Raw genomic sequence first — 23,235 nt, 5'->3', positions numbered from 1 at the left:
ACTCTTGTTATTATATATATCTTATTACACTGGAATAGCTCGTGCTCTCAGTCTCTTGCCTCGGCACTTGGGTGGCTCGCTGCCCACAAAAGCCTCATTACCAGGCCAAACAGGCAGAAGGTTGAGAGCCCCACAGCAGGGCTGAACAGAGACAGAGTTGAGGGCCTCATTGCTGGGCTGAACAGGCAGAAGGTTGAGAGCCCTACAGCAGGGCTGAGGAAAGACAGGAGGGTCTGGCCAAGATAGCTGTTGATGATATATTTCGGTTGGAGTTTGCTGGTTTGGGGAAAGATCATTTTAAAGGTCATCAAAAAGTGATAATGGAGGCATGGTAGGCTCTGGTGTATGTGGTGGGGCCAAAGGAATGTCAGAATGGAGGTCCGTCTGCAGAATCACGGCCTCAATCTGTGCAGTATCCTCAGGGGAAAGAGAACTGAGGACTTCCTCAACCTCCTTGGAGGAGAGGAAAGAGGGACCAGCCTCCATGTTGTCCTCCTGAGGATGCAAGGAGTCTAGGACAGAGTGAACCAAAGCCCAGATTAAGCAAATGTGGGCAGAATAATATGTTCCCCTTTATGAACAATTTTAAATTGTCAGCCAATTTCGTCCCAAAGTTTGAGTTCTAAATTTCCCTCAGTAGGAAACCAAGGGTAAAGGAGATCTACAACCTCAAACAGTTCAACTTACCACCAAGCTTATTGACCGCAATCCTCAGGAATCTGTCATTGGTAGTCCTCCGCTGAGTTCCACGCTCAAGGCGCACCTTCACACAGTGAGAGAGAAGTCCTCATTGGGCGCCAGACGTAAGGTCCAGCCCTACAGGGCCTGTGGGTTTTCTCTTCATGTGTGGAGACAAGAGATCATAGGAAAATAAGACACAAGACAAAGAGAGTAAGAAAGACAGCTGGGCCCAGGGGGCCACTACCACCAATGCATGGAGTCCGGTAGTGGCCCAGAATGCCTGGATGCATTGCTATTTATTGTATACAAGGCAAAGGGGCAGGGTAAGGAGAGTGAGTCATCCCAAGTGATTGATAAGGTCAAGCAAGTCACTTGTCCACGTGACAGGCAGCCTTTCCCTTTGTGGTAGCCAAAGCAGAGAGGGAGGACAGCATACGTCAGCATTTTTTCTATGCACTTATCAGAATGATCAAAGACGTTAGTACTTTTACTAATTCTGCTACTGCTATCTTCTAAGAACTTAAAAGGAGGAGCCAGGTGTACAGGCGGAATGTGAAAGTGAACAAGGAGCATGACCACTGAAGCACAGCATCACAGGGAGACGTTTAAGCCTCCAGATGACTACGGGCAGGCCTGGCTACTGTCCGACCTCCCACAAGAGCTGGTGGAGTAGAGTGTTCTCTAACTCCCCCAAGGAAAGGGAAACTCCCTTTCCGGTCTGCTAAGTAATGGGTGCCGCCTTCCCATGCACTGGCACTACTGCTAGACCAAGGTCTGCTAAATAACGGGTGCCTTCCCAGGCACTGGCACTACCACTAAACCAAGGAGCCCTCAAGCAGCCCTTATTTGGGTGTGACAGAGGGCTCATACTCTTGTCTTCTGGTCACCTCTCACAGTGTCCCTTCAGCTCCTGACTCTGTATGGCCTGGTTTTTCCTCAGTTAAAATAACAAAGATTAATACTAAAAACTAATAATTGATAATATCCATATATAATCTCTATATCCTATGTCTAATATAACTTTCTTTTATCCTATTTTCTTTATTATATTGGAAGAGCTTATGCCTTCAGTCTCTTTCCTCGGCACCTGGGTGGCTTTCTGCCCACACTGACTGAGCCAAGTGAATGGAAAGTAAGTCACACTCTGGTAATATACACGTGGTAAATGTGAATGCAGTGATCTTGATACCATATCTACTGAGCCACGTGAATCAAAAAATAGACTCAGCAGAGTGATGTTCATGCGGTAACTGGAAGTCAATCATCTTCATACCACATCTAACTGAGTCAAGTGAATCGAAAATTAGACTCTGGAGAGCAAAGTACATGTCATAAATTTAAATGACAGGCTCTTTATACCCCTCTGACTGAGCCAGGTGAATTGAAATGTAGTTAGACTCTGTATAGTGACGTACATGTGACGAATATGAATGCAGTGATATTCATACCGCATCTGACTAAGCCAAGTGAATTGAAAAGTGGTAAGACTCCTAATAGTGACATACACGCCATGACATTGAAGGCAGCAATCTTCATACTGCATGTGAGTGAGCCAAGTGAATCAAAAAGAAGTCAGACTCTAGATAGTAACGTACACACAGAAAACTTGAATGCAGCAATCATGTTACAGGAAAGGGGCCCCAATCCAGACCCCAAGAGAGGGTTCTTGAATCTCACACAAGAAAGAATTCAGGATGAGCCTGCAGTGCAAAGTAAATGCAAGTTTTTTAAGAAGGCAAAGTGGTGAAAAAACAGCTACTCCATAGACAGAATAGGACATTCACAAAAGTAAGAGGAGGAACACATCTATCCTAGGTACAATGCTTGTATATTTGGGGAGATGTGCTCTGCTACAAGGGTTTGTGATAAAAGATTAATGTTCTCAATTACTGTATTTTGCAAGAACCGATATTATCATCTTTGAAGCAAAATTAGGAATGCCTTTGTTCTCCAGATATCGAGATATCTGGACATTGCCACGTTTGGGTCTGTTTAGTAAACATTATTAATTTGTTCCCTTAGCCATAAACATCTAGAGGCTAGGAATGCCTGACTTTCTCAGAATCCAGCCCAGAAAGTCCCAGCCTCATTTTCCTAGCCCTCCCTCAAAATGGAGTCGCTTTGGTTCAAACGCCTCAGACATATCTCCCCACTCCCTTTACAAGAGGACCCTTAATCCTAAGGGTTGCAGCAAGATGAAGATCTGTCTTGTGTAACTTCTTCAGGCTGAATTGGGGCAATGATATTGCTGCCTAACTATTACAGTCTCTTGCATTTGGGATAGAGAAAAGCTCAGAGAGCGTTGATAGGTAAATGTCATTCATAACTCTGAGTTCTGATGAAAGGTGATATCTGGAAGATTAGTAAGTGTCCAATTTAAAAAAGCATTGAGTGAGCTTGTCTTGCATTCCTACACAAAGAGCTCAACCACAATATTTTCCACAGCAGCAAAGCAAAGTAAAATTGTTCCAAGTAAACTAAACAGGAAGTCTTTCCAAGAACTAGGCAGTTGTTGAAACCAAGCCGATATAGGGTCGATTGACAGCACACCAATGGCAGAGATATGAGTGTCTAAAGCTTTCATAGCCTGGGTAATAGTATGTGAATAGTCAAAAACATACACACAACATTCGATTTTGATCAAAGCACATGTTTCCCCTTGGGCTGCTGCTAAAATGTCCACATACCCAGCAGTTTATCTGATTATGTAGAGAGGCTAAAGTCTATGCCCACTCAATAAATAAGTTAATCTCTGCATGATTCCAACTTCTACCCAAAAGTAGAATCCCAATCCATATCTTTAGGTTACCCATCTCTTTCATTTCTTCTGAACAGGAGTCGGAGGTCACTGCTTGGCTCACAGGAATAAACGGGATCAGTCTGTGTTCCACCAGATTGTGGGACTTCATAAGAGACAGGTTTCATTCGAGATAAGTGGACCCAGCTGTTTATTCCCAGAAGTTTAACTATAGCTGGCATACTGAGGAGAACTTGATAGGGTCCCTTCCATTTTGGGGAAAGTTGATCTTCTGGGAATAGTTCCAAGTTTCTAACAGGACTCAATCTCCTGGCTGGGTTGTAACAAGAGTCTCTTTCTTAGTGGGGGAAGGGAGTCTTTGGTTTCCATATTTAAGGAGTGCATTTTGCATTTGTTCTAAGTTGATCACATAATTCTGTAGCTTGAAAGTATCTATGTCTATTAGGAGGTCTGTAGTTAAGAAAGGCCTTCCATACATAATTTCAAAACTGGTGAGCCATAGATTTCCCTTAGGAGCCACTCAAACACGTAATAAGGCTATAGGTAATAAAGACAGCCAGGTTTCTGATATCTCCTGGCATAGTTTAGCAAGAGTCCTTTTTAGAGCTTGATTAGCTCTTTCTACTTTCCCTGAAGACTGTGGCCTCCTTGCCAAGTGAAGGCGGTACTGAATTCCTAGGGCTGAAGATATGTTTTGGGTAATTGTCACTGTGAAACATGGCCAATGATTGCTCTGTAAACTCTTAGGCAGACCAAATCTAAGACTTATTTCCTTTAACAGGAGTTTAGAAACTTCAATTGCCTTTTCAGACCAGGTAGGAAAAGCCTGAACCAACAAGTAAAGGTGTTAATGACTAATAATAAATATTTCAACCCTTTACATAGGGGCATCTGAGTATAGTCTATTTGTCAGTCTTCAACAAGGTACATTCCCCTATGCTAAACAGGACTTATTAGGGGTGGAGGTAAAGATTGGTTATTTGGGTTATTCCGGGCACATAGGTCACAGGCCTGAGTTACCTGCTTTACCATTTTAAGTAAGTCTTTTCCTACAAAAAGCCTGGGCATTAATTAAAACAGGGAATCTCTTTCCAGATGAGTAGAGAGAGTCATGCAAATACTTAGCTATTTCCCACTGATTAGCACCTGGTAGTAACAGCTTGTTGTCATTGATAAGCCAGCCAGAAGGATCTTGAATTAAACCCTGACCTTTAGCCCATTCTTGTTCCTCCTCAGTATACCCAGGTTCTGTCATTACCATGGCTGAGGGCACTAACATGCCGACAGGTCCAACTAGCTCCTTTAATGCTGCTGTCTTAGCAGCTGCATCTGCAAAGGAGTTTCCCTTAGCCGCACTAGAGTCTCCTTTTTGATGTCCTCTGCAATGGATTAGAGCTACTTCCTTGGGCAGCAAAACAGCATCCAATAGATTCCGAATTTCTAAGTGATGTTTTATAGGGGGACCCTTAGCAGCTGGAAGGCCCTGTTCCTTCCAGACGGCAGCATGAGCATGAAGTGCCAGAAAGGCATACTTAGAATCAGTATTGTGGGGAAAAGCAAGAGAGATCAGATTGTTACTGTGTCTGTGTAGAAAGAAGTAGACATAGGAGACTCCATTTTGTTATGTACTAAGAAAAATTCTTCCGCCTTGAGATTCTGTGACCTTACCCCCAACCCCGTGCTCTCTGAAACACGTGCTGTGTCAACTCAGAGTTGAACGGATTAAGGGTGGTGCAAGATGTGCTTTGTTAAACAGATGCTTGAAGGCAGCACGCTCCTTAAGAGTCATCACCACTCCCTAATCTCAAGTACCCAGGGACACAAAAACTGCGGAAGGCCGCAGGGACCTCTGCCTAGGAAAGCCAGGTATTGTCCAAGGTTTCTCCCCATGTGATAGTCTGAAATATGGCCTCGTGGGAAGGGAACGACCTGACCATCCCCCAGCCTGACACCCGTAAAGGGTCTGTGCTGAGGAGGATTAATAAAAGAGGAAGGAATGCCTCTTGCAGTTGAGACAAGAGGAAGGCATCTGTCTCCTGCCTGTCCCTGGACAAAGGAATGTCTCGGTATAAAACCCGATTGTATGTTCCATCTACTGAGATAGGGAAAAACCGCCTTAGGGCTGGAGGTGGGACACGCGGGCAGCAATACTGCTTTGCAAAGCATTGAGATGTTTATGTGGATGCACATCTAAAAGCACAGCACTTAATCCTTTACCTTGTCTATGATGCAAAGACCTTTGTTCACGTGTTTGTCTGCTGACCCTCTCCCCACAATTGTCTTGTGACCCTGACACATCCCCCTCTTCGAGAAACACCCATAAATGATCAATAAATACTAAGGGAACTCAGAGGCTGGCGGGATCCTCCATAGGCTGAATGCTGGTCCCCCGGGTCCCCTTATTTCTTTCTCTATACTTTGTCCCTGTGTCTTTTTCTTTCCTAAGTCTCTCGTTCCACCTTACGAGAAACACCCACAGGTGTGGAGGGGCAACCCACCCCTACAAGTATAAATGTTAATTCTTAAGTCCTTTCCCAATTGCAGGGCTCTATTAGGAGCTTTTAATTCAGGCCAGGCGTGGTGGCTCCTGCCTGTAATCCCAGAACTTTGGGTGGCTGAGGTGGGTGGATCACCTGAGGTTGGGAGTTCAAGACCAGCCTGACCAACATGGAGACACCCCCATCTCCAATAAAAAAATACAAAATTAGCCGGGTGTGGTGGTGCATGCCTGTAATCCCAGCTACTCAGAAGGCTGAGGCAGGAGAATTGCTTGAACCTGGGAGGTGGAGGTTGCAGTGAGCTGAGATTGTGCCATTGCACTCCAGCCTGGGCAACAAGAGCAAAACGCCATCTCAAAAAATAAATAAATAAATAAAGCTGTTAATTCTCCCTTTTGAGCTGATGTAGAAGCTGGTAAGGCCTGAGATTCAATTGCCTCGTGTTTACTGACAACAGCACACCCAGCTTTTCTGTTTCCCTGGTGCACAAAGCTGTGGGGAAAAGAAAGATCAGATTGTTACTGTGTCTGTGAAGAAAGAGGTAGACATAGGAGACTCCATTTTGTTCTGTACTAAGACAAATTCTTCTGCCTTGAGATGCTGTTAATCTATAACCTTACCCCCAACCCCGTGCTCTCTGAAACATGTGCTGTGTCAACTCAGGGTTAAATGGATTAAGGGCGGTGCAAGATGTGCTTTGTTAAACAGATGCTTGAAGGCAGCATGCTCCTTAAGAGTCATCACCACTCCCTAATCTCCAGTACCCAGGGACACAAACACTGCAGAAGGCCTCTGGGACCTCTGCCTAGGAAAGCCAGGTATTGTCCAAGGTTTCTCCCCATGTGATAGTCTGAAATATGGCCTCGTGGGAAGGGAAAGACCTGACCATCCCCCAGCCCGACACCGGTAAAGGGTCTGTGCTGAGGAGGATTAGTATTAAGAGGAAGGCATGCCTCTTTGCAGTTGAGACAAGAGGAAGGCATCTGTCTCCTGCCCGCCCCTGGGCAATGGAATGTCTCGGTATAAAACCCGATTGTATGTTCCATCTACTGAGATAGGGGAAAACCGCCTTAGGGCTGGAGGCGGGACATGCGGGCAACAATACTGCTCTGTAAGGCATTGAGATGTTTATGTGTATGCATATCTAAAGCACAGCACTTAATTCTTTACCTTGTCTATGATGCAGAGACTTTTGTTCACGTGTTTATCTGCTGACCTTCTCTCCACTATTATCCTATGACCCTGCCACATCCCCCTCTCTGAGAAACACCCAAAAATGATCAATAAATACTAAGGGAACTCTGAGGCTGGCGGGATCCTCCATATGCTGAACGCTGGTTCCCTGGGTCCCCTTATTTCTTTCTCTATACTTTGTCTCTGTGTCTTTTTCTTTTCCAAGTCTCTCGTTCCAGCTAATGAGAAACACCCACAGGTGTGGAGGGGCAACCCACCCCTTCACAAAGCTATTTCCATCTGTAAACCATTCTACTTTGGGATTATCTAGAGGCTCATCTTTTAAATGTGGACGGCTGGAGTAAACTTGCTCCATAACTTGTATCCAAGAATGATCTGGGGTGCCTGTGGGTTCAGGCAAGTAGGTAGCTGGATTAAAATCTGGCATACTTTAAGTGTTATATCAGGAGCATCTAGCAACAAAGCCTGGTATTTATTCACAGGAAAGGAGAAGAAGCAATTTCTGTCTGCCTTGTCATTTCCAAAACATACTACTGTTTGCAGCTGAGTTAATAAATCCCTTCCCAACAAGGGTGGGGCATTCAGGAGAAAACCAAAGTCCCTGAAGAGCAGCTTAAAGGATAGGTAAAATGGCATCTATGGGCCTGTCTATCCCCTTGACCATACAGTTTTGGGATGACAGAGGCCCATTATAATGGGTCAAAACAGTAAGCATTCTAGAAGGAAGTTAATATTATTACCTGTCATGTCAAGGGTTAGCTGAGGCTTCTCAGAAGATATGGCTAGTTGTCCGATGGGAGGTGTAGTGGAAGGTCTCGGGCCCCGTCACTCTTGGGCTTGCCTGGTTATTTTGGCATCTGGTTTGGGTGCAGATGGCTGCTGTAAGGTACATGGATGTGCTTTGGTCAAGGAATAGCCCGAGGCAGATAGCCAGGCCTGCATGACTCAGTGAGACTGCTGCACAGGCACTCACCTCCACTTGTTATATAACCTGTTTGTGTAAGCTCATACTTGGCTCTACACCACTACTGTCTGTAAAAGGAATAACTGCCCTGCTGACACTGTGCACGGGGACTCAACATGGCTCAGCATGGCTCTTGTGCAGGCACTGGTGCCCAGAAAGAGAGTGAAGCTACTGACCCCTGTAAGGGAGAATGACTGTCTGGCAGGTGGATAGAGGGGAGCCAGGACATGGCTCAGCTTGTGCCCAGAGAGAAAGGTTGAGCTACTGATCTTAGAGCTGGCCTTGCAGACCAGTTGTGCAGCTGTGAGTGGGAGCTAGCTGCTGAGAGGATCCAGAGTCAGAGCAGACAGCCAAGATAAACGCGAACAGTATAAAAGAGCTAGTGTGAGAGAACTGCTGATGAGAGAGCTGCTGAATAAAACTACATTTCACCTGTCTACAGCCCCCCGAATGTTCTTTCAGCTATTCATCTATCCATCCACTCCTCTCAGACCTCACCATGGGCTGCACCCTAACCCTGAGCATGACATTTGTCATAGTCACGGCCCTGGACCTAACAGCTCCCTTTGGAGGAAGACTGGGCAATCCCTCTTCCAATGACCAGTTTCCTTACAGTGTGCACACTGACTCATGCCCAAAACACGCTGACTTGGACATCCAGCTTTGGGCTTCCCACATTTCAGCTTCCCTTGTTCACTCCAAGAGCCAGGAAAGAAACTCTATGTAGGAGGTGAGCTTAAGGCTGCAGCCAAGAGCTGCGCCTTGTGGGAGGTCCTTCTTGCTCCTCTTTCTGCTTCCTGTGCTTTGTCCCCATTATTAAAAACTAAAAATGTCATATCCAAAAGCTGTTTAATAGGAGTCAAGGGACACATAGTCACATAGCGGGTTTTTTTTTTTTTTTTTTTAGACACAGTCTCGCTCTGTCACCCAGGCTGGAGTGCAATAGCGTGATCTGGGCTCACTGCAACTTCCACCTCATGGGTTCAAGCAATTCTCCTGCCTCAGCCTCCCAAGGAGGTGAGATTACAGGCACTTGTCACCATCCCCAGCTAATTTTTGTATTTTTAGTAGAGAAGGGGTTTCACCATGCTGGCCAGGCTGGTCTTGAACTCCTGACCTCAAGTGATCCAACCCCTTCAGCCTCCCAAAGTGCTGGGATTACAGGCTTGAGCCACCACGCCCAGCTCCCATAGCTGCTTTTTGTAGTTTCCTGGGGATATCAGGGGCAGACTGGGTCATAAAATGTCCTCCCAAAAGGGTTTGTCTCTCCTTTGAGGCAGGATCAGTGATATTATACTTCCCGATTGCTTCAACTAAATGCCCTTGAAACAAACCTGGATTCTCATCTTTATCCTGAGAATCTTCCTTAACCTGTTCATAGATAACAGGCTTTTTCATACATTTCTTCATCCCTTCCAACGAACAAGTGACCATATGATCTCTCCTCCCCAAGTCCTCACTGCGCCTTTGATAATTCCACTCTGCATCTTGGTCTGGAACTGCTATACTTCCTGCCTGATACATAGTATGGTACGGGTTGCGAGCCAATACCTCATCTGCATGGGTCCTAGCTGTCCCCAAAATGCATTGTTTCTCCTCCACTGTACAACACAGAGACAACAAAACATGCAGATCCTCCCAAGTTAAACTATAGGTCAGAGTTGATTTCTCAAACTCATCTATAAATTTTCCTGGATCTTCAGAGAAATGACCAACCTTCTCTATATATAGGGTCAAACCAGACGGAGAAAAGGGAACATGTACTCTCACAGTGCCCTCTTCCCGATTTGCCACCTAAGTGGACAAAGATTTCCCTTTGGAGGTTGATAGCAGGCTGCACTATAAGTAGTACTCGGTGGGCTAAGTTCTTTGTGGGAATGGTGGGTACAGAGTGGGACTAGCTGGGTAAGGAGAAGGGACGAAGGGTTCTCAAGAACTTTCAGGTGGACTACAGGGAGAAAGAACTGACACATACGAACCTTCAGAGATGACAGAAAGGGGTTCCGCTCCACCCAAAAATGCCTGCTGAACCACAGCAGGGCTTGCATTAAAGGATCACCTGGTACGTCTAGATCTTTTTCTTCTTTTCCTCTCATCAAACATGATTCACATTATCCAAATAACGTAAGTGAGCTGAGCTATGAATCTTAGATAAACCACAACATGGACTTTGAAAAAAATGTCGAATAAGGCAAAATAAATGAAGAGGATTTAGATGGGAACAACCAGAGTAACCAATAACAGTAGTGAGGATTGGAAAAGCAAAGCAAACACGGTTTGCCCGAATCCAAGAAAAGAAAGATTTTTGATTTTCTTTTGAGACAGAGTTTCGCTCTATTGAGAAGACTGCTGGAGTGCAGTGGTGCAATCTCGGCTAACTGCAAACTCTGACTCCTAGATTAAAGTGATTCTCCTGACTCAGCATCCCAAGAAGCTGGGATTACAGATGTCTGCCACCACACCCGGGTAATGTTTGTATTTTTAGTAGAGACGGGGTTTCACCATGTTGGCCAGGATGGTCTCGAACTCCTGATTTCAGGTGATCTGCCTCCCTCGGCCTCCCAAAGTGCTGGGATTACAGGTGTGAGCCACCGCGCTTAGCTACAAAGGAGTTTTTTTAGTGTGCAAAACCAAACAAAACAGCAAGGAGAAAAGTCCCCCGATTTCCACCCTAGTGCTTCTCAATCACACTCAGCACAGCAGCAACAAAACACAACCACATCTATCGAATCTTATTGCTCACAGCTGTTAAATATCAAATCTCAATCAGCAATTTTAGAGACGGATCCTCCAATGCTTTTGGTTCCCAGTGTTTCACAAGCAAACGGACAGAAATCGGGAGGGACACAGGAGAAGAATCAGTTAAAATCCCTAAGATCAGTTAAATGAAGTCTCCTGAAAATGACACTGAAACGGAGACAGCAACCAAGACAAGGAGGACGAGGCAGATTAATACAAAGAGCATAGCCTGCGGTGTCAAACCTGTTTTTTAGCCGAGAGGGACTTCACTGAGAGGGACCTCTAACCCCCTAAATCTTAGAAGGGACTCTAACCCTCCTCGATCCGGCCTGTAACCCGAGGTCGGTCAAGCGTCCTTGCCTTTTATTAAGAGGGGCCTCTAACCCACTCTCTTTTAGGAAAGACTAACTCCATTAAGTTGGGCCTCTAACCCAATCCCATTCTTTACCCGGGCACTCCACCACTTACCCAAAGTCAGTCTACTGACTACTGCAGTGCTGCAGTCTACTTCCTTTGGGTTGGGGGAGTTTCTTCAGTATCGTCCCTTCCGTCATTCGCCAGAAATATGTTATAGGACCCCAACACTTCCCCAAAGCACTATAGTCCCATCTGTGGTGGCCAGAAATACGTCACAGGAAAAGGGCCCCGATCCAGACCCAAAGAGAGGGTTCTTGGGTCTCGCGCAAGAAATAACTCAGGGCGAGTCCGCGGTGCAAAATAAAAGCAAGTTTATTAAGAAAGTAAAGTGGTGAAAGAACAGCTACTCCACAGACAGAGAATGGCGTTCCCGAAACTAAGAGAAGGAACGTATCCGCCCTAGGTACAATGCTTGTACACATGGGGAGAGGTGCTCTGCTACAAGGGTTTGTGATAAGGAATTAACTTTACTTATTACATTTTGCAAGAATCCCTATTACTACCTTTAAAGCAAAATTAGGAACGCCTTTGTTCTCCAGATATCCAGCTATCTGGACACTCGGGTCTCTTCAGTAAACATTAATTTGTTCCCTTAACCGTAAGCATCTGAAAGCTAGGAATATCCTTCTGAGAATGCAGGCCCGTAAGTCCCGGCCTCATTTTTCTAGCCCTCACTCAAAATGGGGTCGCTTCAGGTTCCAACGCCTCTGACAGTCATACTACATATGACTCAGCCACGTCAATGGAAAAAGTAGACTGGATAGTGATGTACCCGCAGAAAACGAATGCAACAATCTGTCATACAGATCTGACGGCAGTCAGATTCTGCAGTGAAGTAGAGGCGGTAAACTTGAATGCAACGATCTTCATACCGCATCCCACAAAGCCACGTAAATCCAAAAGCAGTCCGACTCTGGATAGTGAAACACATGCGGTAAACTTGAATGGAAAGATGTTTATACTGCCTCGGATAGAGACACGTAAATGAAAAAGCAGTCCCACTTGGGATAGTGAAGTATGGGCGCTCAACTTAAATAGGACCGTCCGCATATCGTACGTAAGTGAAGCAAGTAATAGCAAAGGGCAGTTAGATTACGGAGACCGATGGCGACTGAAGTGAGTGCAGTAACCTTTAACTCAATGATCGTCACGCCGCAACCAAGTGAAACCGAAAGCAACTAAGCGCTCCAAAGCACGCCCGGCCAGCTCAAAAACTACGGCGCTGATGGACCCCAGTGATCCGACGTAAAGGTGCAAACGTAAAGCGCACGCGGCCAATTTAAAAGCAGCGGCGCTGATAGGCCCCGACGAACCGACGTGAACGCGTAGAAGTAAGGTATGCGCGATGAGCTTAAATACGCGAGTACTGACAGACCGTGAAAACCGGATTTCAGCGTGTAAACGCAACACACAACCTACGAGGTCAGTAATAACGGTCCCAACCGATGCAAACGGCCCAATGCAAACACGTCGAGAATCTCCCGTTAGCGACAGTAACATACGCTAATCTCCCAACGCGAACAAAACTCCAGCTTCGAAAACTACACCTTCAAATCCTTTCAGCAATCAAGGGCCAACAACACCACAAGCCTCCCACAGTATCAACGCCGCTTTCAAAATATGAATCTTCACGATCGGCCACTGTACTCCTTCTCCCACACATCCTAACCTCAGGGTGACAGATAGCACCCTCAATAACTCTCTCTCCTACGTTGAGATTGTGTATCTTTATCCAAATTTGAACACCTGCCTAAGTAATATTGTTACTATTTCGGAGGATATTCACTTTCCTTTTTTGCTCCCATAACTCCCGAGAGAAGCAGCCATTTTAAATTTGCATGCCCCGCCCCAGACGCGCCGTGCCCTGCCTGCCAACCACTGAACAGAAAAGCGCCTGTAAATCACTGGAATCTTGGGAAAGCTCCTTCGGCTTCATTGCCCTTCAGGAGGAAAAACCCACAACGGAAAAGACAAGAAGAGCTCTAGGAGGCTCTTCTTTCCTCCTCCTCCCCCTCCCCTTCCCCTCCCCTCTCTCTCCGCCTCCCTTCCCCTCCGGATCCCCTCCCCTTCCCTTCCTCCTCCCCCTCCCCTCCTCCTCCCCCTCCCCATCTCGTCCTGACCTAGCTGGCATCCAACATTACTTTAAACTTTTTTTCACACATACGTTGAAAGAATTGTTTGGTGAACACCCGTATGCCCATCACCTAAAGTCATCTTGCTGTACTTGCTTTATTACATGTGTTACAGACGTCTAATTACATTTTTTTTTCTTTTTTTTGAGACGGAGTCTCGCTCTGCCGCCCAGGCTGGAGTGCGGTGGCGCGATCTCGGCTCACTGCAAGCTCCGCCTCCCGGGTTCACGCCATTCTTCTGCCTCAGCCTCCCGAGGAGCTGGGACTACAGGCGCCCCCACCACGCCCAGCTAATTTTTTGTATTTTTTAGTAGAGACGGGGTTTCACCGTGTTAGTCAGGATGGTCTCGATCTCCTGACCTCATGATCCCCTGCCTGGGCCTCCCAAAGTGCTGGGATTACAGGCGTGAGCCACCGCGCCCGGCAATTACATATTTTGTATAGCTGCACACATGGAGACAGGTATTCAGGTCTCGTCCCTCTAGCCATTTCTTAACTGTCTGGTCCGGCAAGGGCAAGTTTTCGAGGAGGCCAGGGTGCAGCCCTCAGGGGAGCACATGCTCTGACTGGTTGCAGGGCTGGGCGGAGCCTTGGGAAAGGGGCCCCTGTAAGAGTTAAAGAAAGAGGAAATAAACACGAAAAGAGTTTCGCTCTTGTTGCCCAGGCTGGAGTGCAATGGAGCGATCTCGGCTCACCACAACCTCCGCTTGCCGGGTTCAAGTGGTTCTCCTGCCTCAGCCTCCCAAGTAGCTGGGATTACAGGAGCGCGCCACCATGCCCGGCTAATTTTTGTATTAGTGTATTTTATTTATTTATTTATTTTTTTAGAAGAGACATGGTTTCACCATGTTGGCCAGGCTGGTCTCCAAATCCTGACCTCAGGTGATCCACCCGCCTCGGCCTCCCAAAGTGCTGGGATTACATGAGGTACCGCACCCAGCCCCACATTACTATCTTCAAAGCAAACTTGCATGCAACGATCTTCATACCGCATCCCACAAAGCCACGTAAATCCAAAAGCAGTCCGACTCTGGATAGTGAAACACATGCGGGAAACTTGAATGGAAAGATGTTTACACTGCCTCGGATGGAGACACGTAAATGAAAAAACAGTCCCGCTTGGGATAGTAAAGTAGGGGCGCTAAACTTAAATATAACGATCCGAATATCGCATCTGAGTGTGCCAAGTAATAGCAGAGACCAGTCAGAATACGGATACTGATGTGAGTGCGGTAACATTTAATCCAATGACCGTCACACCGCATGTGACTAAACCAAGTGAAACCTAAAGCAGCCACACTCTCCAAAGTACGCGCTGCTGACTTATACACAAGTGTGCTAACAGACCCCGAAGATCCGATGCAAACGCGTGGAGGTAACGAAAGAAGCTCCCATTCCACCTTGTCAGCAGACAGCGTTTAGAGATCTCCTTCGCTGATGTAATGCGAAATAACAGTAACTGATAGTGCAAGTTCCGCACTTAACCTCAGCCTAAACGACCAAGGCGCTGCCGGCATTAGCTTTCGTCCACGGCCCTCCTCCTCTTAGAGCCAAGTGTATTAATAGGTCCCGACAATCTGAGTGGAGATGACAAGAGGCTCCCATTCTATGAGTGGAGATAGCAAGCTGATGACGAAACCCGGGTGCTCCCCTCAGTGGCACCCAGCAGGCAGCACCGGCCCGCTCCCGGAGCCCTCCATCCTGCGCTTTCCCAAACCCCCATCAAAACACCAACCCAGTCTCCTCCCTCTCAAGCCATTTTCCAACCTGCCTGGGAGCCACTCTGATCTCCCAGAACACCTCATTTTGTGAATTATAAACCTTTTCACACCTTCTCGGTCCCTGTGTGATGTCACCAGTCTCGATTTCCAAAATAAATTTGGGGTCAGTGGTGGGGGTGGGGTCCATCTAGTTTTGCAGAGTGGGAACAGCACAGAAGCTACCGGACTTGCTGTGCGCATAGTCCAATTTGGGTGCAAAAGCCACTGGACTGGGTGGCCTCTTGTCAGTGACAAAACCAAGGGATTTGCTAGTCCCTCATTTACACGCTGGTTACTGAGTGCCTCCCGTTGAGTTGAACACTTTCACTTCCGGGGAAAATTCGTTGTTCCAGACCAAGTTGACTACCGTCTTCACTGGACATTCTAAGAGGTGCTTTTGGTCCCAGGGAAATACCCCGGAAGCTGTGAAGTCCAACAGCCTTAGGCCCTGTCCCAAATATTCTAATTTAATGGCTGTACGGTTGGGCTAGGACCTCAGGATGATTCACTCCACCGAGCTATCCGGTCGTCCTGAAGTATAGCCAAGGTTGAGAAGCACCGATAGACACGGAAGAATTTTCACTCCCCTTCAGGAAAGACCTTTGTAGGTATGCCCTCCTTTGGCTGTCATTGTTCAGAATGGTGGGGGGTCTGGCAAGAGCGAGTCTTAGGGCTGAGACTAAACCCAATTTATAGGATTTAAGTCCTCTAGATGGGAGGTGGGACAACTGGGACTGCTCACTTGTTCACATGTACATCGGCCTGGTGTATTTCCACCAGAAACTGTTCCTCATTATACTGTCTGCCTGGGCCGATCCCTCCTGTCACACATTGACACAAGTAAATTGCAAAGTCCTAATCACCTAATTTTGGTGGAGTCTTTAGGTTTTTCCAAATATATCACCTTCAGACGAGGATAATTTGACTTCTTCCTGTCCTTTTTTTTCTTCTTCTTTTTCTTTTTTTTTTTTTTTTTAAGACAAAGTCTCACTCTGTCACCCAGTCTGGAGTGCAATGGCACGATCTCGGCTTACTGCACCCTCTGTCTTCCGGGTTTAAGTGATTCTCAGATCTCAGCCTACTGAGTAGCTGGGACTACAGGTGTGTGCCACCATGCCCAGCTAATGTTTTTATTTTTGTAAAGGAAAAATTTCACCATGTGGCCTAGGTTGGTCTTGAACCACTGGACTCAAGCAATCCTCCTGCCTCTGCCTCCCAAAGTGCCAGGATTACAGGTGTGAGCCACTGCGTCCAGCAAGAATAATTTCAATCTCTGGTAAATGCACCTGATAGAACTGTGAATTTCCAACTTCTTTGTCTTTTCTTTTCTCTTTTCCTTTCCCTCTCTCTCTCTCTCTTTCTCTCTTTCTTTCTTTTGTTTCTCTCTTGTTGCCCAGGCTGGAGTGCAGTGGGGATCTTGGCTCCCCATAGCCCGTGCCTCCCGGATTCAAACAATTCTCCTGCCTCAGGCTCCTGGAGTAGCTGGGATTACAGGCACAGGCCACCACGCTTGGCTAATTTTGTAGTTTTTGTAGAGACGGGGTTTCTCCATGTTGGTCAGGCTGGTCTCGAACTCCCAACCTCAGGTGATCTGCCTGTCTCGGCCTCCCAAAGTGCTGGGATTACAGGCATGAGCCACCACGCCTGGCCGTTTTCTCTAGTTTCTTTAAATTTCCTCAAAATGGCTATTTTGAATTCTCTGTCTGAAATGTCACGTCTCAGTTCCTCTGGAATTGAACAAACGTGGTTTGGTGAGACCATGTTTTCTTGGATGGTCTTGATGTTTGTGGATGTTTGTTTTTTCTGCGTATGGAAGAATTAGGCATTTATTGTATTTTTCACAGTCTGGGCTTGTTTCTGTGTGTCTTTCTTGGGAAGGCTTTCTGGGTATTCCAGGATATGTGTGCCCCAAGTCCAATCATGCTGTGATTCTTACAGACTTGTAGAGGTACTACCCTGGTGGTTATTGGGGGAAATTCAGCCAGATATCAGGCAAAATTCAGCCCTGATATTTCACGTAGTTCTTTTCTATTTTCCCTAAGTGTCGGCCAGTCTGAGAAATAAAGGGACAGAGTACAAAAGAGAGAAATTTTAAAGCTGGGTGTCTGGGGGAGACATCACATGTTGGCAGGTTCCGTGATGCCCCCTGAGCCATAAAACCAGCAAGTTTTTATTAGTGATTTTCAAAAGGGGAGGGAGTGTACGAACAGGGTGTGGGTCACAGAGATCATGTGCTTCACAAGGTAATAGAATATCACAAGGCAAATGGAGGCAGGGCAAGATCACAGGACCACGGGACCGGGGTGAAATTAAAATTGCTAAGGAAGTTTCAGGCACGCATTGTCATTGATAACATCTTATCAGGAGACAGGGTTTGAGAGCAGACAACTGGTCTGACCAAAATTTATTCGGCGGGAATTTCCTCGTCCTAATAAGCCTGGGAGCGCTATGGGAGACTGGGGCTTATTTCATCCCTACAGCTTCGACCATAAAAGATGGCTGCCCCCCGAAGCAGCCATTTTAGAGGCCTACCCTCAGGGACGCATTCTCTTTCTCAGGGATGTTCCTTGCTGAGAAAAAGAATTCAGCAATATTTTCCCATTTACTTTTGAAAGAAGAGAAATATGGCTCTGTTCTGCCCGGCTCACCGGTGGTCAGAGTTTAAGATTATCTCTCTTGTTCCCTGAACATTGCTGTTATCCTGTTCTTTTTTCAAGGCGCCCAGATTTCATGTTGTTCAAATACACATGCTCTACAAACAATTTGTGCAATTAACACAATCATCACAGGGTCCTGAGGTGACATACATCCTCCTCAGCTTACGAAGGTGACAGGATTAAGAGATTAAAGTAAAGACAGGCATAGGAAATCACAAGGGTATTGACTGGGGAAGTGATAAGTGTCCATGAAATCTTCACAATTTATGTTCAGAGATTGCAGTAAAGACAGGCGTAAGAAATTATAAAAGTATTAATTTGGGGAACTAATAAATGTCCATGAAATCTTCACAATTTATATTCTTCTGCCATGGCTTCAGCCGGTCCCTCCGTTCGGGGTCCCCAGCTTCCCGCAACAGTGGTCTTGGATGAGATCCGAAAGAATTCTCTGGATTACCAGGCAGAGACTCTTGTTCTTTTCCCTTACTTTCTCCTAAATAAATGGAGTCTCTCTCTGTGCTGAGATGCCTAAGCAACCCTGTGCTGGTTCAGACCCAAACCCAGCACAGCACCAGGTCTCACTCAAAGGCCTGCTATATCCACTACCTGCTACCACCTATGCCCCCTCAAAGCAGTAGAGCTCTAGGATCAGGTGGCCAAGCCAGCCAGGATTATGTCCCTCCCTTTAGGGCAGTGAGCTCCCTCAAGCCCTGGGTGGGTGCTGGGATGCTGTCTAGGAGCCAAGGTTTGGAGTCAAGACCTTAGAAATGTAACTGATGTTTTATTCTACTGCAGTTAAGCTCCTATGGAAACCACAAGAAAAAAGTTCTCCCCACTCTTGGCTAACTGCAAGATGCCTTCGATGAGGCCTCCTACCCAAACAACCTTTCTTATTCGCAGGGACCAGGCTTTCTTACTCGCAGGGACCAGGCTTCAGCTCCCTGACGGGATGAATTAAGAAGTCAAATAAAGGTCGGGCGCGGTGGCTCAGGCCTGTAACCCTAGCATTTTGGGAGGCCAAGGCGGGCGGATCACTTGAGTTCAGGAGACAAACCTGGCCAACATGGTGAAACTCCCTCTCTCCTAAACATACAAAAATTAGCCAGCCATGGTAGTGAACGCCTGTAGTCCCAGCTACTCGGGAGGCTGGGGCGGGAGGATCGCTCGAATCCGAGAGGCAGAGGTTGCAGTGAGCCGAGATGAGGCCACTTCACTCCAGCCTAGGCAACAGAGTGAGACTCGGTATCAAAAAAAACAAAAAAGAAAAAATGTGAGCAGTTGGGAAGCAATAATATGAAAAATGAGAGCAAAAGTAACTGCAACATTGGGGAAGACTAAACAACGTCGCTTCTGGCGTTGGCTTATGGATGACCACCCTGCTTTCTTCACGTTTTAACTGTCTGGAGTCCAGAAATTAGCAGTGCACCTCCTTGGCATATCAGGATGCCAATAAGCACCCTTGTCCCCAGTTTCAGGACTCGGCGGCGTACTTTCCCAATACGCATTCCCTTATTCTAAATCCGGTTAAAAGCAGAGAAGCAATACCACCCACCAATGCTTTCCTTATACAACACAAAAACACACACACACATACACAACACCACGTAACGAAACAAAGGAGAATGTCAGCAAATCTGCTCTTCGTAAAACGTGTTTTAACCTCCTTTGGAAACATTGCAACACCAAGTCGTTGCTCAGGATAGAAAAAAAAAAAAAAAAAACACCAGCTCCTATTCCTTTTCTCTAACCCAAAACCCCACTTAAATATACCATCCTCAGACAAAAGAAATAAAACTCATAAAAACATACCATACGAAGTTTTAATTAGAAAGCCGAAAAACAATAACAACGCGTTTCTTTCAGGCCACAGCACTCCTTCTCCCACTCATCCTGAGCTCACGGTAAGAAAAATGATCCTCAAGTAAAGAAGCACTCTCTTCCCTAGGTTCACACGGTGTTCCTTGTTACAATTTGTAACATTGCATAAGTAATACTGTTACAAATTTGGGGGGGATATTCTCTTTCTCTTTTTTGTTCCCATAGCTCCTGAGCGAAACAGCCATTTTACATTTGCATGCCCCGCCCCACAGGCTCCGAGCTCCGTCCTCCCCGCAGGCTGGCCCTATTACCACCATCTAACATCATCTTGCTGGACTTGCTTTATGTATTTATTTAAGGCGGATTCTCGCACTGTTTCCCGGGCTGGAGTGCAGTGCCGCCATCTCGGCTCTTGCAGCCTCCGCTTCCCGGGTTCACGCAATTCTCCTGCCTCAGCCTCCCGAGTAGCTGGGATTACAGGCGTACACCAGCACATCAGGCTAAATTTTTGTATTTTTAGTAGAGACGGGGTTTCACTATGTTGGCCAGACTGGTCTGGAACTCCTGACCTCGTGATCCGCCCGCCTTGGCCTCCCAAAGTGCTGGGATTACAGGCATGAGCCACCGTGCCCGGTCTGGACTTACTTTATTATATGTTATAGACATGTAATTACATATTTTGTATAGTTGACCACACAGAAACAGGCACTTAGGTCTCCGTCCCTCTAGCCATTTCTCAACCGTCTCGACCGGGGAGTTTTCGTTGAGGCGAGGGAGCGCTCGCTCCTACAGGTTCGAGGGCTGGGCGGAGCCTTGGGAAACGGGCCCTGGTAATCTCCGCTCAGTGAGTGGCGCTGCGAAGCTGCTTCTGCCCGGGAAGGAGGAGAGGGGCCTGGAACCGCCGAGGGAACCACCAGTTCCGACGCCCTGGGGTGGGCCCGGAGGACCGAGTGGCTGGGGCGGCACGGGGCGGGGGGCTGGGCGGGAGGAGCGGGGGTCCGGGAGGTGACCCAGGAGGGGGTAGGATCGGGCTGGGCCTCGTGGGCTCCCTGCCCCCGGAGGGGGCGCGCAGAGGGAGGGCGGTAGCACAGTGAGCGCGACCACTACTTCCCTGTGAACGCGAGAGCTCAGACAAGCCACAGGGGGCCAGAGCCGAGAAACCGGAAGACCGGCGAGGAGACCATAGCACACTCCCAGGAAAGAGAGCGCGAGGACTTGGGCCAGGATGGGGGCACTGCGGGGGCTGAGGAGTGGCCAGATTCTGGGTGTACCTTGAAAGCAGAGCTGATGGCCTTTGCGGACAGTTGGGATGAGGGGTGAGAGAAAGGAGTGGAGGGTGACCCCAAGGGTTTGGCCAGAGCGACTGCCACATTCAGCTTGGGCGACAAAAGCGAAACTACGTCTCAAAAAAAAAAAAAAAAAAAAAAGTCTGCCAGGCGCAGTGGCTCACGCCTGTAATTTCAGCACTTTGGGAAGCCGAGGCGAGCGGATCATTTGATGTCAGGAGTTCAAGACCAGCCTGACCAATGTGGTGAAACCCTATCTCGACTAAAAATACAAAAATTACTCTGGTGTGGTGGCAGGGGCCTGTAATCCCAGCTACTTGGGAGGCTGAGGCAGGAGAATCTCTTGAACCCGGGAGGCAGAGGTTGCAGTGAGCTAAGATAGCACCACTCTGCACTCCAGCCTGGGGAACAGAGTGAGACTCTGTCTCAAAAAAAAAAAGGTCGACAACACATAAGGCTGAAGGAGACTTAAAGAGACCTGACAACCAAAAGTGACAAGTGATCCTGGGCCAGAAAAACCTAAAGGACTTTATTGGGACAATTGGTGAAATCTGAACTCGGACTGTAGATCCAGTATGGAATTAATGTGAAACTTCCAGAAGGCCTTTGTTCTTAGGAAACACACCGAAGTATTGGTGGACTGGGGGGTGAAGGGACATCCTGTGTGCAAATTACTTACCAATGGTTCAGGAAAAAAATGTATATAGGTGTCTTCTTATGAGTGTGTGTGTTGTGTAAGAGAGAGTGAGACAGAGAAAGAGTGAGAGAGAAAATTATAAAGTAAATGTGGCCATCAAGGGGAGAGAGAGGGAGTGAAGGAGGGAGGGAGAGACAACAGAGAGAGAGAGAGAGAGAAGAAAGAGCACGAACTTGGGAGTTAAGAAGTGTGTCACTGAACCCCAGACTTCTCGCTTTACCAACTGTGTACCTTGCGGGGATGGGGAAGAGGGTAGAGAAGTTCTCCATGTAAGTCTTTTAACTTTTCTGCAAGTCCGAAGTTATTCAAAGATTAAAATAATTGAGGCTGGGCACAGCAGCTCATGCCCGTAATCCCAGCACTTTGAGAGGCTGAAGCGGGCAGATCACCTGAGGTCAGGAGCTCAAGACCACCCTGGCCAACGTGGTGAAACCCCATCTCTACTAAAAATACAAAAATTAGCCAGGTGTGGTGGTGCATGGCTGTAATCCCAGCTACTAGGGAGGCTGAGGCAGGAGAGTCGCTTGAACCTGGGAGGCAGAGGTGGCAGTGAGCCGAGATGGTATCACTGCACTCTAGCTTGGACAACAGAGGGAGACTCTGTCTCAAAAAAATAAATAGGCCAGGCGTGGTGGCTCACACCTCTAATCCCAGCACTTTGAGAGACGGAGGTGGGCAGATCGCTTGAGGTCAGGAGTTTGAGACCAGCCTGGCTACCATGGTGAAACCCCATCTCAATTACAAATTCAAAAATTAGCCCAGCGAGGTGGTGGGCGCCTGTAATCCCAGCTACTCAGGTGGTTGAGGCAGGAGAATTGCTTTAACGCAAGAGGTAGGGGTTCCAGTGAGCCAAGATTATGCCACTGCACTCCAGCCTGGGTGACAGAGTGAGACTCCGTCTCAAATAAATAAAATAAAATAAAATAAAATAAAAAATAGAGAGGGGGGAGAGAGAGAGAGAATGACAGGGACAAATATAGACAAGTGTTTGGAGGAGTTTTCCTGTTAAAAGAAGGGAAATGAGATGGTAACTATAGAGTGAAGTGGGGTCAAGGTAGGGTTTATTTTATTTACTTATTTTTAGGGTTTGTTTTAAAGTGGAAACAATAACAGCACTTTTACATGCTGGAGGTGGGCAGGGGGTGGGGGCTGGAAGAGAATACAACCCAGAGAATATGAAGGATGCAGGAGAGAGAGAGGGAGAGTTGCCAGAGGTAAGGAGGGATGGATGGGTTCCTGTGCCCAAGTGGCAGGTGGGCCTTTGCCAGGAGCACGGATGGCTCATCCACAGCACCAGAGGGGAAGGTAGAGGTGGTGGTTACACGTGGAGGAGGTGGGTGGATGTGTCCTGGGAACTCATGGAAGTTTCCTCTGATTGTTTCTATTCCCCTGGGGACATAGAAAGCAAGGTAGTCAGCTGAGGTTCTTTGGAGGTTGAAGAAGAAAGTGAGAATCAGCTGTCTGGAAAATGTAAGATCTATACATTAGGGAAACAGGATGATTTCACTTCTCAACACTAAGAGGCTCACCTGAGTCAGTGATTGCAAAGTTAACCCCCACTATACCCTTGGACCCAAAGTTATAGCTGACTAATCCATTCTTCTTCCCACCCCGAGCCCCCATTCATTTCCGTT

General features: G+C 47.1%; 1 long non-coding RNA gene across 2 annotated transcripts in view; it reads right to left on the bottom strand.

Annotated features, from left to right (window-relative positions):
* Positions 1-23,235, bottom strand: part of LOC117976474 (uncharacterized) — a 190,879-nt gene that overhangs the window by 146,060 nt on the left and 21,584 nt on the right. Inside the window, exon 1 of one of the 2 annotated variants that reach the window (XR_010110634.1) lies at positions 688-19,689. The exons of the other annotated variant lie outside the window; for it this stretch is intronic. This is a non-coding gene — a long non-coding RNA (uncharacterized LOC117976474). Of the gene's footprint in view, positions 1-687; positions 19,690-23,235 lie in introns of those variants that run through there. 2 annotated transcript variants of the gene reach the window in all.

This window comes from Pan paniscus, chromosome 19 (genome assembly GCF_029289425.2).
Source record: "Pan paniscus chromosome 19, NHGRI_mPanPan1-v2.0_pri, whole genome shotgun sequence".
NCBI classification, from domain to species: domain Eukaryota; kingdom Metazoa; phylum Chordata; class Mammalia; order Primates; family Hominidae; genus Pan; species Pan paniscus.
The sequence above is the reverse complement of the archived record's forward strand: the minus strand, read 5'-3'. Positions and strand labels throughout refer to the sequence as shown.